Source organism: Pinus tabuliformis, chromosome 9 (genome assembly GCF_031772625.1).
Source record: "Pinus tabuliformis cultivar Carrire ecotype Pingquan chromosome 9, CPIR1, whole genome shotgun sequence".
Classification (NCBI taxonomy): Eukaryota; Viridiplantae; Streptophyta; class Pinopsida; order Pinales; family Pinaceae; genus Pinus; species Pinus tabuliformis.
Window position 1 is genome coordinate 1,986,232,861 of NC_142307.1, and position 7,780 is coordinate 1,986,240,640.

A 7,780-nucleotide genomic window follows, 5' to 3' on the forward strand; every position below is an offset into this window, starting at 1 on the left:
ACTTTGGATCTATCAAGCTCATAGAAAGATCAAATCTATTAATGTGCAAACATTTTTCTTAAGTTTTGCACTCAAAAAAATTTGTACCTTGAAAAATTTGATCTATATATACCTTTGATAGATCCATAGTTAAAATAAATTTAAACTAGTTATTATAAACATAAAATAAATAATAAATTATGATATGAGTGAAAAACTTATAAAAATAAATTTAAAATAAATAAAAAATTATGATATAAACGAAAAAATAAATATATTTTTTTTTATAGCTAAAGCAAAACAAGACCAGAGTTCATAGATACTCCAAACAAACAAAAAGTGATTTACAAGAAAATGAGGGAAAACTGCAAAATGAGCAATGAATCCAATAATTAGTTTGTTGATCTGTTGCAAAAATAATAACTTTATGTCCACTGCATAAAATTCTAACCTCTCAAAATGGACATAAAACCCAAACATTCTCCTTTTATCTTTGCTTGAATCTTAATTCCCAACCCGTCTTTTGAGAAACTATTTTCTAATTAGGAAATATTGTGTTAAAATTAACTTACACTAATGTTCTTTTGTTATTTCCATCCTCCTAAAGCCACCACTTTGACGGTTATCACATTTCCTAAGAGTTAACCTTCGGTATTATTTACTTTGATATATGCCTCCTTTATTAGTCCCTGCCTGGACTATAGCGTTCGATCGAACGTTTGACCGCCTATTAATCCATCCGTTGACCGTTTTTTTTTATGTTTTCTTGTGTTTTAACCAAAGTTTAATCGTAGCAATTTTGTTCACTTAAATTTTATCCAAAGTTTTAACTCTGAAAGCGCATTGTACCTCTTATTGCAGGCTTCACGTGGCCCGATGCAAGAAAATTGTGGCAATACTATTTTAACCAAAGTTCTGTCATTTTATATACCATTTCCAATTTGTATTTTATCCAAAGTCTGGAAAATTATGGTGACAAACATGAAACTTAGGTGCATGCAAAGTTTATTATATAGCTGCCACCTCTCACGCAGCTGGCTACCACTGTCTGCCACCGTCTGCCACCTCTCAAGTAGCTCGCTACCACATTAAGGTACCTTCCTAATTTCTGAAGGAAAGGTGATTCTGTAAGCCAAATTGATCGACACAATTTCCATTGCGATGCTGGATGGATGGATTGAAATCTTTAATTTCTCCGGTTTTAGTTTAAACAATTCATGGAATATTTCTACATTTTCTGCAATAATAGTTCTTCGTTTATTTATTTATTCTTTCTTGTTTCCTTGGCAGAGCACTGTTTGTTTATAGTAGGCTTCTATGGCTACATGCATGAGGCTCCACTTGTCAGCTCCTGGTGCATTAGCTTGCATGTAAGGCCCTTCGAACCATTTGTCATCTCTCCATGTACTCGCTATATTAGCTTATTGATACTTCTTTGGTTTCGGTTCTTTTCTCCTCTGCGCGAGGAGTCCTGAGTGCTCCCTCCGTGTCTTGGCTCACATTTGTTTCAGGGAAGGCTTTCTTCCTTTCGTTTTCTAGTATTCTACCTAAATTTTTTAGCTTTTCGGCTCTTTGTAGACAAGTTTTCGATCTCTCTGCATCCTTCTGATATCTTGGTCATAGGGAGGTGCTTCCGATTATCAATATATTCAGTTTCAGTTATGTAAAAGGAAGTTTCTATCATCAACTCTTTGGGAGCTGCTATGATGGTTTCGGGCTAGTGGCGGTTTTCAAGCTATTCGGTGCTCTGCTCTCCTCGGCTACGCATTTGGTAAATTTACCCAAAAATAATTATGAATTTAAGTTCATAATTACTCAGCAATTATTTCCTTCCCACATTGTACAGAGTTTAGATTGGTATTTATCCAAAAATAAATTATTTGTTTTACATAGGTTAAAATAATGTAATTACCGGGTTTACATTGTTATTCACTTTATAATTTTTGAGTTCAATCTTTAATTATTTTTACCTATAACATTGTTGTCTTTATTTTAGATAGCAACCATTTTTTATGTATATTAAATAAGTTAATTTTACTCTTGTATAGGTGGAAGAAGCCATCAAAATTTTGTAACTTATTTTCAAGTTATTTTTATAACCCTCTTCACATTTGTTCCTGCTAAATTTTCTTTGTGTTATTTATCCAGTTCTGGTTTACTAATTATTAATTTCGTATATGCAGGTACCGATTTCTCTTTTGAATATAGCTTTTTCCTTCAACTTTTCCAAATTTGGCATGGCTTGATTTCAACTTATTCAACTCTTCCGCCACGTCTAAGGTACCAAATTTTGGTTTCTCATTCTACATGGGTGTGATTTCTCTTGTTCCAAGAGGAATCTCCCGACTGTTAACCTCCGAAATGTTTGTTAATTGTTTTCTTTCACGTCTTTTGAAACATGTAATTCCTCCAAAACATAATTATTTATAAAATGATATGAGCCTCTCATGTATTGAGTATTGTTTTCTATTATGAAGAAAACATCTAACTTTTAACAACCTTGCAAATAATTACCATTAAGCTTTTTCCATTATCAAAAAAAATTATATCATCGAGGATGTAGTGTTTCTTTTCGCTGGTGGATGTGCTTTGTGCTTATTTCTTTTTTTCCTGGTCGAGGATGGGTTGCCTGGGACAGTTGGAGTAATATATCCCATTTATTTATTTAGATTTTTTTTTTTAATTTTAGTATTTATATGTTAATACATTGAACTTTTTTCTGTATTTACGTTCATCATATTTGGGGTTATAATTGTCTTCGCACAGTTTATGAGATTTTTATTATTATTCACTTTCAGATATTTAATAGAAATGCATTACGTTTTTACTCAAAATTAAAAATATTAAATTTGAATTAATATTCGTTTAAAGGGAAAAAGATTTAGTAATTTGTATTGAGTAATATTTTAATTCTTTAATTATATATATATATATATGTATGAGAGAAAAAGTTATCAATTAATATAATAGAAAATGTAATATATGGTAATATGAATTATTTTTTTAATTACATGTTTCTTGAGGTTGGTTAGAGCTCTTTCAAATCTTGTCTCCATGTAATGATATTTTTAGATATAAATGAAACTTTGTATAATGTTGGAAAACAATACCATTGTGTTTTCTTGTGAAAGCAATAGTAAATATTGATACTTTTGTATTTTCGATCATTGTGTATCTAGGCTAGTTTATTATATTCGCAAAGTGAAGATTAATAATTATTACGTTAATCAAAATTTATTATATACATATTTTATTATTGTTTTGTATACATATTTACTCTTCAAAGTCGAACAAGGTTTTCCAATCCTGTATTACTAGGTGCGGTGTGTGTTGAAATAACACATATAGATAGACTTGTATACATAACCAATACCTATCTAGTTTCAACAAATACCTTCATGTTTAGTTTCTCAATTAACACATTAAATGTCTACTATGTATGCGATTGTTTTCTTTAGCATAATTTCTAGTTTTCTTCCTTTAATAGTCCTCCACACAATATTTATGAATAAAAATATAACCATAAGTTTTCTACTATATAAAAATTTATAAAATAAAACAAAACAATTAGCCCTTTTCTCTTTACAGTTCAAAATTCTCTAATAAAATTATAACTAACTCTTTTCCTTTTCTTTTACTATGGAAAATGAGTAAGTAAAATGTAACTAAATTATTTTCTTTCTTCTACATAGAATTTGCTAATGAAAAACATAATTATTTACTTTTTCCAAAGAAAAAAGAACAATAGGTAAGGACACGACTTCAAAATCAGTAGTTTGGGAAAACTAGTAGTTGAGTACTTGGCTCCTCTCAACATTGATATTGCATCCAACCATTATCCCCTCAAGGATATTGCTTCTCTTTAGCATTTTTTCTCACAATGAGCCAAAAGAAATCAAACACAAGATTTTTATCAATTTCCAATCTACCACTCTTTTGTGGTTAGTAACTACCTCCACCTCACCAAAAAGTGGCCGGTAGTTGCTAGATCATTAATGAGATTTTGTTTCCCACTCCCAAATACAACCTCCTATTTTTTAGGGAAACAATTAATTGGTCAATTTCATAACGATTTTGTTTCCCACTCCCAAATACAACCTCCTATTTTTTAGGGAAACAATTAATTGGTCAATTTCATAACTTCTGGATAGACAGTTTGCTAAATAATATTCGTATCATAATATAATATTCGTATCACAAAGCACAAAACTGAGTTTTATGTTGGATGGAATGTGATTGCCGCACCCACCAAACTCTTCATTAATCACATTTGGTCATCCAAAGGCAAAGTTAAATATGGTTTCTGCAAGGTTGGCACCTTCTCTAAGTTCCCTGCAGACCCCGGCAGGGACTACCGCCACGGCAGTGGCTCCTTGTTTTATCGAGTCGCCATATAATAATGAAGTCACAAATATACAACAAAGATCCACACCCTTGGAAGTTTCAAGTTTTGTTTCGCATTTCAAATGGATAATAAATAAACTTTTGGACGTGATTTATCTATCAAATCATCACCTATAGAAGCAAGTTGAATTAAAACATGTCGTTGAACATTACCCATGGAATTCTTAACGTCCACAATGATATCATCAAATCCCAGTTGCACATTCTTCTTCACTCTCAGCAAACAACAACGGGTCTAGCGTCATTTCATTTGTTGTGTTGTTCCGAAGTGATGTCATGCCTGCTTTCTTCTTGTATGTATTGTGCACTAGCTTGCATACAAACAAGACCATGCCGAGAGCATGTAGCACGTAGAGAAGGACGGGTCTAACATTAAATTTTCTCATTACTTCCCATTTAGCCAAAATTGTGGACCAAAAAGTCTAAGGATCCAGAGTGTAGGACTCCATATTTTAAAGGGATGAACTAAAGACTGAGAGCTACAACTAGATGGCATATCTAGCATGATCTGGACTTTACACATTTAAACTTTAATTTTCTAATGGTTTTCTTCGGCTTCGTAGTAGAGGAAGAAGTTCCTTTCTTAATAGTTTTTCCTCTTGTTGCAACAATATTTGCTATAGTCCAAAGGCATTAAGCAATTTTTTTAAGGAATTTAGTAGCTTCCATATAACCATTGTCGAACCAACCATTGGTCGTGCATTGGGCATTTTCATGATTGACATAGTTTTAGGCCAAGCACCACTCTAGTAAGGACATGGCATTAGAATTGGAAGAGTATTTGAACAAATTTAAATGGCCTTTTCTAGAATTCTCACTCCAAACTTTAACATGATGGATAGAGGAGGAAATCAAACTCATATAACATTTGAGCACACTAAATAAATCACAATAGCACACAATAATGTTTTTCACGAAATTGAATTGCTTGAGACTAGAAGAATAAATAGGCATGTAATCTCATGGAGAGATCCTCTCTAAGGATCTTAGAATGCTAATAATGATTATGCTAGTTTTAGTTCGCAGATGCATGATTAACTCTTTCTAAATTTAGACTCTATACATTTACATGCAAACTACCAGAAACTACAAGCACACTGGAGTAATTATCTCTAACACTCCCCCATAATTACTACCTAGTACCACTTTTGTATTTGGTCTATGTCTCCCCTAGGTTTACAACACCTAAATTTTCTCTATGAAACTCAAGTACATCTTTTGTCAATGGATTTGTGAATATGTAATTGATTATTCTTTCAATTTACAAGATTCCAAGCGGATTTCTCCATTATTTACTAGCTCTCTAATGAAATGACAAAAACAATCCTCTCAATTGATATGCAAAACATTGATGACTAAATCATTGAAATGCAACCACTCATATTTGTTGTGTGTGGAGCATGATTGTTCAGAGGTCTTTGTTTCAGTCGGATGTATACCCCAAGAAGTTTGTACACCCCTCCATGCGGAGGGGGGCTTGTCCCCCCCGCGGGGGTCCGGGGGCTAGCGGTCCCCGGCAGGGGTTCGGGGGCTCGGGGGCAACGCCCCCGAAGCTAAAAATAGATGTAAAATTTCCTCGTAAAAGTATAGTAATTTCTAGTCAATATGGGCCATTCATTAGGCAGATGATCTGACGGTAGAACTTATGTTTAGTTTAGGGTTTTTTGCCCTAGAAGGCAACCCCATCTCTTTGTATGAGGGCATTGTATTTGAGGCTGTGATATAGATGTGTATTCTCTGAGCGAGAAACAGAGAGGTGAGACTGTGAGAGAAAACAGAGGATATTACAGTGGATTTTTTGTAGGTTGTGTCTCTTCATTTTGCTGGATAATAGAAAGGAAGGACTGGCGGTTCGAGGTGGACGTAGCCCAAACTAGGTGAACCATGTATATCTGTGTCTCTCTTGTTTTTTGTGTGTTTTCTGTGTTTATATTTCTGCAATATTTTATGTGTTTCATTGCTCCGTAATAAATAAATCTCTAACAACTGGTATCAAAGCCGAAGGTCTATTTAGCTGATAAACTCGCACAAAGGAAGGGTTCCTCGTTCAAGTGGGAGCAATGGCGGAAGATAGTAAGTTTAGGGTCGAGAAATTTAATGACCAAAACTTCTCGCTATGGAAGATGCAGATGGAAGATTTTTTGTATCAGAAAGATCTGTACCTACCATTGAGCGGAAAAACTAAGAAGTCGACAGCTATGACAGATGAAGAATGGAACCTTCTCGATAGAAAGGCACTCGGAACAATACGGTTGTGCCTCGCAGCGTCGGTTGCCTTCAACATTTTGAAGGAAACAACGACAGAGGGTTTGATTAAGGTGTTGGAGAAACTATATGAAAAACCCTCGGCCTCAAACAAGGTATTTCTTATGAAACGGTTATTAAATATGAAGATGTCGGAAGGTGGATCTGTTGCAGATCATTTAAATGATTTTAATACTGGTACAAGTCAGTTATGTTCTGTAGGGGTAAACTTTGAAGATGAAGTTAGAGCTCTGTTATTCTTGTGCTCATTACTAGAAAGTTGGAATGGTTTGGTAATGGCCATTAGTAGCTCTGTGTCTGGATCTAGCACTTTAAAGTTTGATGATGTTGTCAGTGCTATCCTTAGCGAGGAAATGCTACGGAAAAGCTCCGGTGAGACATCGGAAAATGTTTTGAGTGCAGAGTCTAGGGGAAGAAAAATGGAAAGAGGAAAGAGCTCAGGATATCGCAGTAAATCAAGGAAAGACATATCTAAGTTCAGATCGGGGATAGTGTGCTGGAAATGCGGAAAGAAAGGACACCTAAAGAAGGACTATAGATCTCGGAAGGGAAAAGAAGGAGATTCACAGTGAGAAAACAATCATGAAGCAAATGTGACAGGTGAGGTGTTACAAGATGCCTTGATTCTTTCTTTCGAAAATATTACTGATTCTTGGGTGGTAGATTCAGGGGCCTCATTCCATGCCACACCTGATAAGAAATATTTTCATGACTATGTTCAAGGATATTTTGGACAAATTCGTTTGGCTGATGATAAACCCTGTAAAATTGTTGGAATGGGTAAGGTTCTTGTAAAACAGTAGAATGGAAACCAATGGCTACTAAAGGAGGTAAGGCATGTTCCAGATCCAAAGAAAAATTTGATTTCAACAGGGCAGTTAGGCGGTGAAGGTTGTGTGACAACTTCCACAGATAAAGCTTGGAAGGTCACAAAAGGAGCCCTGGTAATAGCAAAAGGTGAAAAGGTTGGTACATTGTATTTATGCAATGGTATTTCTAACTCTGTTAATGCTTTAACTTCCAAAGAAGCAGATGCAGCGTTATGGCATCATAGGCTCGGACACATGAGTGAAAAGGGGATGAAGATTCTTCACTCAAGGAATTTGTTACCAGGTTTGAAGAATGTTGATTT